Raw genomic sequence first — 11,047 nt, 5'->3', positions numbered from 1 at the left:
CCACCCATCCACCCATCCACCCACCCATCGAACCATCCACCCACCCATCAAACCATCCACCCACCCACCCATCCATCCATCCATCCACCCACCCACCCATTGAACCATCCACCCCCACCCACCCATCCATCCACCCATCCATCCATCCATTCACCCACCCACCCATCCACCCATCCACCCATCTATCCACCTACCCACCCATTGAACCATCCACCCACCCACCCATCCATCCACCCATCCATCCATCCATTCACCACCCACCCATCCACCCATCCACCCATCTATCCATCCACCCACCTGTCACATAGCATAGCAAATACAACAAAGACTCACGTATGGTTCCTGCCCCTACACCCTCAACACTCACATCCTGGTGGGGAACTCCTACAACCAACGAATGCAGAAGGTTTTAGCTCCCTGATGGGCATTTGTATTTGAAGTTGGGGGTGGGGAGCTGCACAAATGTGCACAACTTAATAGAGGTCTCTGGCATTGTGCCAAAGTGAAGCTGAGAAGGAGTTAAATTTTTGTTTTTTCGGTTGTTCAGCCTCTGTAGAGAGTCTCAAAAATTCTCGATGCCAGCTATATTTCAAGTTGTCATGGCAAGGTATTGGGAAAAGTTTTCAATTAGCAATAATCATGCCTCAGGCAAACCTCATTGGCTATGGTACCGCCACTGCAGAAAGCTGAGGAGTTATTTTTAAGCAAGGGCGCTGCCTTCCCAGCATGTCTTAAATTTCTCCAGGGTGAGTCAGATCACCCCTGTTCTTGGGGACCTCTTACACTGGCTTCTGGTCACCAGGTCTAGGGGAGGTTAGTGACCTTAGCCCTGGAAGGGGAGCCTCAAAGTCACTGGTGAGCCTCAAAAGAGGCTGGCAGGGCTGCCTGCCCAGACCCATCTGCTACAGTTACAATGGGGAGTGTCCTTGGGTAATGAACTGCTATGTAGAGCTCATGATTAAGCACTAATTAATTATTAATGCACTGTGTCATAATTTTGCCTGGCCCTTTCTATGCCAAAGAATTGTATCCCGCAGTTCCATTTCTGATCCCACATTTTCTGATTTGTGGCCATGGTGGCCCCTTTTCAAGCTCACCTGTCTCTGCAGTGGCCGGATGGAGCATTGATGGTACCTGCGCCACGAGGTCATTGTCCACTGGTAGTAGGTGGCATGGATGATGACTCGTGGGTGTAACGTGTGTAAACAACAACAGATACACCAGCTGGGGTCAGCCACACCTGGAATTCTGGCTGTAATGCTGCTGTGGTTTGGATATTTGTCTCCTGAAACCTCATGTTGAAATTTGATCCCGGATGTTGGAGGTGGGGGCTTATGGGAGGTGTTTGCATCATGGGGACAAATCCCTCATGAAGGTCTTGGTACTGTCCTTGTCCTTGTTATAATGAGTAGGTTCTCACTCTATTAGTTCCCTCAAAAGCTGGTTGTTTAAAGAGCCTGGCATATTCCCCTCCTCTCTCTGGCTTTCCCTCTCCGCATGTGATCCTTACACATACCAGCTTCCCTTTGCCTTCTGCTGTGAGTGGAAGCAGCCTGAAGCCCTCACCAGAGGCAGATGCTGGCACCGTGCTTGTTGTACAGTCTGCAGAACCATGAGCCAAAGAAACCTCTTCTGTTTGTAAGTTACCCAGTCTCAGGTATATCCTTTATGGCAATGCAAATGGACTAAGGCAAATGTACTCACCTTGGTGTTACCTCAATCATGTTACTTAACCCTTTGAGCCCTTCTCATCCATACAGGAAGGAGAAGAGTAGCACCTGCCTCACATGTTTTACCAGAAAGAGGACCTCAGGCTCCAGTGATGGATTGGGACATGTCTTGTCCTGAGGTTTCCTTTGCTGTACTTCACTTGGGGCCATCTCAGGAACCTCTGAGACACCACTTAGAGGAGGCACTCAGCTCTGCCTCTGGCCTGCACCTCTCCTTGGTTTATGGGTGGGGTCAGTTGTTGGGACTATTTTAGTTACAGGTTCCAGAAATCCATCTTCAAGCTGCAAAGGGGAATTCTTGTAAGGATTTGGGGGTATCTCCCAGAATCTGAGGGTAAGAACTGAGCTGGTTTTCAGGAGCGATGGGAAATCGTGGTTCGGCTCCACCTATGTCTCGTCCTGGCTCCTCTTTGTGAATATGCATTTTTCTTTTCCTGGAGATGAGATTTTCCTCCTTCTCTGTCTATGTGGCATGACATGTAGTCACAAATGCTCCCAAAATTTAGCTTCTCGTAATCCCAATGCTTTGGGAGGCTGAGGCGGGTGGATCACCTGACTTCAGGAGTTCAAGACCAGCCTGGCCAACATGGTGAAACCCTGTCTCTACTAAAAACACAAAAAATTAGCCGGGCCTGGTGGCAGGCGCCTGTAGTCCCAGCTGCTCGGGAGGCTGAGGCAGGGGAATCACCTGAACGTGGGAGGTGGAGCTTGCAGTGAGCCGAGATCTCACCACTGCACTCCAGTCTGGGTGACTAGAGCAAAGCTCTGTCTCAAAAAAAAAAAAAAAAGAAAAGAAAAGAAAAGAAAAGAAATGCAGCTTCTCTACTCAAGTTATTAGTTAAGACTGAGCTGACATGTCTTGGTCCTAAGTTCCAGATGTCCAGCTGGGGCCAGGGGTCTGTGACTGGCACATCACCTGCAGCCACAGATGGGGTCTGAGAGACCGGCGTTCGCTGGCAACACGCGAACAGTGAGAAAGCCGGGCCAGCAGTCCTCAATGAGGTGGGGTGGTGTTGGGACGAGCAGGGTCCCAGGAAAAGGGGTTGTGGAAACTGCTCTACCACCACCTGCCTGGGGCTGCTTACTGAGAGGACACAGTTTCCTGGAGTGTCATCATTCCCCCATGATGGCTTCCAAGAGGCTGAGTGAGCATGCACTTAGGGCACCAGCAAGGCCAGCAACAACACTGAAAACATTTTTTTTTTCCTGGTAAAAATTGTTTGGTAGGCCGGGCGCGGTGGCTCAAGCCTGTAATCCCAGCACTTTGGGAGGCCGAGACGGGCGGATCACGAGGTCAGGAGATCGAGACCATCCTGGCTAACATGGTGAAACGCCGTCTCTACTAAAACATACAAAAAACTAGCCGGGCGAGGTGGCGGGCGCCTGTAGTCCCAGCTACGCGGGAGGCTGAGCCAGGAGAATGGCGTGAACCTGGGAGGCGGAGCTTGCAGTGAGCTGAGATCCAGCCACTGCACTCTAGCCTGGGTGACAAAGCAAGACTCCGTCTCAAAAAAAAAAAAAAAAAAAAAAAAAAAAAAAAATTGTTTGGGTTTTTTTTAGATGGAGTTCTGTCACCTAGACTGGAGTGTATTTGCTAGATCCCGGCTCACTGCATCCTCTGCCTCCTGGGTTCAAGGGATTGTCCTGGCTCAGCCTCCCAAGTAGCTGGGACTACAGGTTCACACCACCATGCCCAGCTATTTTTTCTATTTTCAGTAGAGACATGGTTTTGCCATGTTGCCCCAGCTAGTCTCAAACTCCTGGCCTCAAATGATCCTCCTGCCTCGGCCTCCCAAATGCTGAGATTACAGGCATGAAGCACCGCACCCAGCCAAAAATTGTTTTTAAAAATCAAAGTCATCATAAGAAAAAAATTAGAAGCCTTCTGGACTTTTCTTACGCTTCTTATAAAGTTGATGATTGTTTTTATCTTGAATGATATTATTGGGTGCATTGGATTGCAGAGTGTCCCCCCAAAATTCATGTTCTTCCCAGAAGCTCAGAGTGTGACCTTATTTGGAAATAGGGTCATTGCAGATGTGATTACTTAAGATGGAGTCATACTGGAGTAGAGCAGGCCCTAACTCCAAAAAAGATTGATGTCATATGAAGAGGAGAAGAGACAGAGACACCACACACAGGGAGAGAGCCACACAGGGAGGCAGGGACTGGAGGGAGGCACCTGCAAGCCAGGGAACGCCATGGCTGCTGATGACACCAGAAGTTACAAAAGTCAGGAAGGGTCCTCCCCTGGAGCCTTCAGCAGGATCACAGCCGTGTGGACGTTTGTATGTCAGCTTTCTAGCCTCCAGTGTGTGAGGGGACACGTTTGTGTTGCTCTGAGCCACTCAGTTTGTGGTTCTTCCTCACAGCAGCCACGGGTTGGGTTGGGGAGGTTTATGCTTTTCAATACTTGCAGCATAAAACGCCCCAAAGTTCTTAGTTTATTCCTGGATAGAGGTGAACAGCACAGGCTGGAGAGGTATCTGTGTCTGAATAAAAACCTTATCTCTGCTATTTACTAGTTATATTGCCTTGGCAGGTAATGTAACCTCTTTGTGCCTCAGTTTCCACATTGGTAAAATGAGGTGAATAATCCTACCCAGGTAACGGAGGTGTAAATCAGCTACTGCATGCAAAGGCTTGAAAAGGTGCCTGGCATGTGACAAGGCCTCAGTGTAAAACACGTGTTCTCATCACATCCCTCAGCAGGTCGGATGATGGCGGGGGTGGCCAGTCCAGGGGCTGTGGGCTCCCTTTCTAGGTGTGCAGGCTGAGAGGGGTCATCTGCAGGGACCTGGCTTTGTTGGGGGCCGCCTGGGAACCATGAACTTCCTGCAGGAAGAGCTCTTTTCCTGGGGCAGGCTGCTGTAGGAGGGGTCCTCTGGCACCGGGACAGGAACTGAAGCTGGTCTGGATCTGCTCAGGGACTCAGCAGAGCTGCCGCCCCGAGCCTCCTGGCTGCTGGTCTAGTGGGGGACGTGTTTACCACCAGACCCTTTGCCCCGTGATTCTCTGCCCGACGGAGAATTGGCCCCATCCAAGCCTTGCCCTGTACTTATGACCATTTTAAACACATCTGCAGATGCTGTCATATTCAATAAAATATATCCTTGGAAAGGCAATGTGAAATTTATAGTGGCTTTTCATTCTTGCACATTTTCTCAATTACGGATACTAAAAGCCTAATCATGATCGTGTGAGGCTTTGTAATAAAATGGTTTCATAAAATGTTGAGAAAGTGTCTGAAAAACGTTGGAAGCCTGTCCCACTGGAGGGTGACCCCTCCGCAATCCCGACAGGAGGTTGTGCAAGCTGGAGTCCACACCCGCCACAGGAACTCCTGCCTCCAGGGGAGCCTGTCTACAGGCAGCTCTGATTTTCAGAAAGCTGACAGCTACGCTGCCTGTGACCCTGCCTTTAAGCCGGCGACTACGCTGCCTGCAACCCTGCCTTCCTGTCACTGCACCCCACGGTCCTGTTATCCCTCCTGGAGCACCTGAGAACAAGGGTCCCTCTTTTCCCCACCACAGTCCTCCCCATCCCCCGCTTCTGCTGACTGCCATCTTCAAGGTCACTCCCTGGGCCACCTCACCAGGGCCTTTAGCCCAGCTCAGCCCCTTCTGCAGGCAGCACCATTGGCGCTGGTGGCTGCCCTGACTCTCGGTCCCCTGTGAGTGTCCCGTCTTTATTTTGCAGCAGAAGGGGAAGGATCCAAGGAGAAAGCCAATAGGTGTCCTCACGAATCCAGAAACGTCTCTCCCTTCCCACCACCTTGGAGAAGTGGTGCCTCCCCCTGCTACTGCCATCCCCTTTCCTCCCCACACACACTGTGGGAAGCAGCACGGTGCCATGGAAAGGCCTAGAACTGGGAATCAGGGCACGTTGGGTGTGCATTCCTTTTGTACCACTCACTAGCTTTGCAACCCAGGCAACTTCCTTGACCTCTGCCTTCAGTTTCTTCATCCAAAAATGAGATTGGCAATTCCACCTCCCAGGGCTTTTATAAGGATTAGGTGCATGGTACTTAGTAGGTGCTTTGTAAATATTAGATAAGCCTCGACCTCCTGGGCTCAAGCAATCCTCCCACCTCAGCCTCCAGAGTAGCTGGGACTATAGGTGCACACCATCACACCCACCTAATTTTAAAATTTTTTATAGTGACAGGGTCTCGTTCAAGTGATCCTGCCACCTTGGCCTTCCAAAATGTTGAGATTACAGGCATGAGCCAAAATTCTTGAACAGGGGCCACAGGATCATATTACAACTTCACAATATTTACTTGGAGAGAATTAAACTGATAAGTGGATATAACAGGTGTCAGATTCATCTTTTCCCTGGCCAGAGCATCTCAAGAAGAAAAGAGTGATCCCAATCACCATTACTGAAGCAAATCCTATCCTCTGGTTCTATCTTCACCTGGAGGCCTCTAGCATCCTTCAAAGATGCTTCTCCGCAATTCCTTCCGGAAGTCTCTGCAGATGCTTGCCTGTGCTTGGCCATGCTGGCGTGACCACGTGGATCATGTCCTGGCTCTTCTTCTAGGTGCTCAGGACCGCTGGGGGTGGGGGTGGGGGTGGGGAAATGAGAAATTGGAGGTTGATGCATTACCTATGGATCCTTAATAAGTACCCCAAAACCTAGCAGCTTACAACAGCTTTATGATCTTACACAGTTTCCGAGGGTCGGAAGCCCAGCTTAGCTGGGTGCCTCTGGCTCGGGGCCTCCTGGGAGGCTGTAGCCAAGTTGTTGGCTAGATCTGCATCACTGAAATCCCGGAAGGCTGGAGGATCCATTTCTAAAATGGGGAACTCCCATGGCTGGTGGCTGGTGTCCTCAGTTCCAGGATGGCTGTTGTCTGGGGCCCCCAGGGAACCCCCAGCCACCTCCAGACTCCATAGAGCTGTCTCCAGGGCAGTTGACTCCACAGAGTAAGTGATTTGGGAGTAGCAAGTGACAGTGCCACCAAAGCAGAAGCTGCAGTGTCCTTTATAACCTAACCTCAGAAGTGACATGCCCTCCCTGTGGCTGTGTTTACTGAGTTGAGTCCACACTCCAGGAGCAGGCTGTGAGGGCCAGGAAATGGGATCACTGGGCGCCCCCCTGGAGCCTGGCTCCCATGGCTGCTAAGCATAGCATCCAAGCAGAGAGGCCTGGGCACTCTTAAGTGACATTTCCCTCAGTCTGGGCAGCCTGAGGAGTTGTCGTCTACTCTGAGCCGGGGTGGGGGAGCCATCTGCTCCCAAGCTTTTCCCGGGGCAGTGCCAGATAATCCAGGCAACCCCCCTTTTCTATAATGTTTTTCCTAAGAGCCATTACATTCCTCCTCTTTGATCTAGAAATCACCTTACTGTTGCCCTTACCATGAGCTTTCCAAACCAACAACCTCAAATTAATAATCAGCACAGCTCTCGTACTAATTACCATTTTAGTCCTAGTCCTAGTCCTAGGTCCTTGGTGCGGAACTCCCACCTGGGGAGGCTCAGCCAGTGACCCAAAGGACCCGTCCTCATGCTAATCTGCCCCCACCCCGGTCTCAGGGGTTCCAGAAGGCAGAGCGTTCCTCGTGTGACCCACAGGGCAAACCTCCTGTCATGGCATCAGGACCAGGCTACATAGTTTGGGACGCCCAGTGCCAAATGAAATGTGTGGACCCTTGTTCAAAAATTATTAGGAATTTTGGCAGGGCTCAGTGGCTCATGCCTGTAATCTCAGTGCTTTGGGAGGCTAAGGTGGGAGGATCACTTGAGTCCAGGAGTTTGAGACCAGCCTGGGCAATGTAGTGAGTGAGACTCCATTTCTACAAAAAATTTAAAAATTAGCTGGGTGTGTTGGCATGCACTTGTAGTCCCAGCTATCTGGGAGGCTGAGAAGGGAGGGTTGCTTGAGCTGGGAAGGTAGAGGCTGCAGTGAGCCATGATTGCACCTCTGCACTCCAGCCTGGGCAACAGCGAGATCCCATCTCAAAAAAAAAAAAAATAAATGTTTTAACATGATGACAACATCAAAGCAATTGCAGGAACCTTGTAAGTGCGGGGCTCTGTGCACCTCTGTGGGTCACATGGCCGTGAATAGCATGCAGCAGGTCTGTTGGAGTGAAAGGTGTCACAGTGGGTTTGTGTCTCTGTCCCAGGGCCTGGCACTGGGATGTACTCCCTTGGCCAAGGCTGCTTATGTCCCTAGCCCTGGTGAAGATGTGGCTAATGGTCACAGCATCTTCACAGACCCCTCCCCTACCCCCATAGAGTCAATTCGCTTCACTTCAAGGGTCATGGGAGTCTGAAATGTTTATGAAGCTGCCTGTTAATTCCTCCTTAGTTTTAAATGTGGCCCCTTTTTCTACAACTCAGATAGAAGTCACATCAGGCTTGAGGATAAACCCTGCCTACTTAATTTCAATTCTCTCAGACTCCTCAGCGTTTCAGAAATATATTTTATATATGTATGTATGTATGTACGGAGATAGGGTCTCACTTTGTTGTCAGCTGGAGTGCAGTGTGATCACAGCTCACTGCAACCTTGAATTCCTGGGATTAAGTGATCCTCCCGCCTCAGGTTCCCAAAGTGCTGGGATTAAGGGCATGAGCCACTGTCTTTCAATATATAGTAGCTGGTTTATTTCATAATTGCTATGTTTTGAATGTGTCCCCCAGAAGTTAGGGCTTTAGAAACCTAATCCCTTTGCCCTCTTGAATGGATTAATGGATTCATGAGGGCTTTACCTTTACGAATGGGTCAATGTCACTATCACAGGAGTAGTTTCATTATCACAGGAGTGATTTTGTTATAACATGGAGCTCTCTCTGGCTCTCTCGCTCTTGCTCTCTCACCATGTCCCATGCTGGGATGCATCATCATGCAGCACAAAGGCCCTCGCCAGAGGCTGGTGCCATGCTCTTGGACTTCTCAGCCTCCAGAACTGTGAGCTAAATAACCTTTCTTTAAAAAAATAAATTACCCAGTCTGTGATATTCTGTTATAGCAACGGAAAACAGATTAAGACAGTAATTCTATGTATTATTTTATTTGATTTGCTATTGGCAGTCACCAAACTACCAAAGGGGTTCATGGCACAAAAAGGATAAGACTGTTAGGAGCAGATGACCTGGCAAATGCAGATGTGGAAAAGGAATAGGCTTGGAGCAAATGCAAGGTTTAATCGTTCTTTCAGGGTTTTATGCTCCTTGCCTCTATTAATTTAGTAAACGGCTTTGTCACGGGTGTGTTATTGTTTGCTTTTCTTTGATGGCATCCCTCATGTCTGGGCTGAGCAGGTGACTAAGCACTTGGGACTTGATGGGCTGAAGATGGGACATCCCCAGGCTCTCTGTTCATGGAGAAACAGCTGCAGCAGGTTCCTTGAATATGTGTCAGGATCTAATTTTCCTAGGAGGAAAAAAAACCCCCTGTGAAACTATATATGCAAATGTGAAAGAACAGAGGGGAGGTTATCTCCCTTGGGCATTCCCTTCTCCTCCTAGTCATTTGTTGAGCATTTACATGCATCGCCCCCATTTAATTCTCATAGAGCCTGGGAAGTAGTTTTCTATTTCTACCTAACAGAAGAGGAAACGTTACAGGAGATATTTCAAGACTTACTCCAGGTAAAGCTGTTTGCAAGTGACAGAGCTAGAACTTGGTGGTCTCAAAGCCTGTGTCACACTGTTCTCACTGCCTCTGTGCCCAGCCTATGCAGGGCAGGGAGAAGAGCACCAGGGTGGCCTTAGGCAACTCATGGGTATCTGGGGAATCAAACAAGGCAGCATATACCTGATGAAAGGAGCCTCAGAAATTCAAAGCAAGTGATTGCTTTCATCTAGGGTGGTCCGAGAAGTCTTTCTTGAGCTGGATCATAACAGATTCAGACATGGAGAGGTGGAGAGAAAGCTGTGGGGCTGATCGTGGGGGGCAGGGGCAGCAAGGGGATGGGTAAGCACACATCAAAGGAGGTGCGGGGGATCAGTAAGAGAGGAGGCTGGTGGCCTGGGATGGATGAATGCAAGCCTGATTCCCAAGTTGAGCAGTTTATACTTATTTTCAGCAGGATATTGGGGAGCCACCAAAGGTTCTTGAGAGGGGAAGTCATACAATAAAGCTTCACTTTAAGAAATGAATTGGGAGTTGGAAGATGGTTTAGGGGGTGGCAGGCCTGGAGACTGTGAAACTGGTTAGGAAGTTATTGCAACTGCTTGGGTGAGAAATGCTGAGGACCTGAAATAAGGTGATGGAGGGGAGACAGGAAGGTCAGCAGGAGCTGGATGCCTGATTGCATGGCAGGGCACGGGTGGCTGGGAGGACCCAGTGGGGCATGTGGACAAGAGAGAAGTCAAGGGAGGCTGAGAGGACCAGCCATATGGCTCTTAGCATTGGAGTGACCGTGGGGAGTTTTAGCTCATTCATCCTGCAGTATCCCATAGGTCCTGCAAGGGAAGTCCAATTGGCCTGTGATAGAGACCTGTCTGGAGCCCAGGCTCTCCAAGCTGTCTCCTGGTTTTCAGGAGAGATCAGCCCTTGCCCCAGGCCTGCTACATTGGCTTTCACTTTTCCCACAATTTAGCCCCAGAAGTGGTGGGAGCAGAAGCTTTGACCACAAACTGGAGCCATGAAGCCAGTTGTGGTGGCATGAAATGAACGGCCTCAGACCTGCGGAAGTATTGCACCTGTTCATAGATGATCAAAGGAGCGGCAGGTGCATTTCCTTCCTGCTTTGCAAATGGCCAATTGCCCTGAGTTTTCCATGAAAGAAGGGCCATGGAGAGTAATAGTGCAGCTCTCAGACTCTGGAGCCCAACTATTACAGGTGGGCCCAAATCCCAGCTCTGCCGGGTACTTGCCGTGAGACTTTGGGCCAGTTACTTAATCTCTCTGTCCATCAGTTGCTTCATCTGTAAAATGGGAATAATATTGGTATGCCCCTCCATGGACTACGGAGGATAAGTGAGTTAAAACACATAATGCTAATCGTGCCTGGTATGTAGTTGGTGCTTAATAAATAAATGTTGAATGAATTAGTTTTTTAGAATGAAACATCCCACGGAGAAGAATCAGAGGTGATTTTTTTTTCCCTTTTGCATGTGAAATGGAAAAATCTAGATAAGAAAGGGCCTAGCTTTGTTCTGGCCACTTCACAATAGTCCACTTGAGTTGGGGGAGAGGAGAGTTACTGGAGGGAGTACGTTAAAAACTCATGAAAAATGATTTCCTTTCTCTGCTTGTTGAAATTCTGCCTTCAAGGCCCAGTTTAAGTGTCACCTCCTCAGAGGAGCCCTCCTTGGTTTCCACCCTTCCTCACCCCTGTCAGACTCGTGGCTTCCTTC

The 11,047-nt window shown here is 49.5% G+C and overlaps 1 non-coding gene across 1 annotated transcript; it reads right to left on the bottom strand.

Annotated features, from left to right (window-relative positions):
- Window positions 1-547: 547 nt before the first annotated feature.
- LOC126934595 (U4 spliceosomal RNA) lies at window positions 548-688 on the bottom strand. The gene has a single exon (XR_007719047.1). It is a non-coding gene; the product is annotated as a U4 spliceosomal RNA (small nuclear RNA).
- Window positions 689-11,047: the final 10,359 nt, after the last annotated feature.

The sequence above is a fragment of the Macaca thibetana genome, chromosome 13 (genome assembly GCF_024542745.1).
Source record: "Macaca thibetana thibetana isolate TM-01 chromosome 13, ASM2454274v1, whole genome shotgun sequence".
Classification (NCBI taxonomy): domain Eukaryota; kingdom Metazoa; phylum Chordata; class Mammalia; order Primates; family Cercopithecidae; genus Macaca; species Macaca thibetana.
The sequence above is the reverse complement of the archived record's forward strand: the minus strand, read 5'-3'. Positions and strand labels throughout refer to the sequence as shown.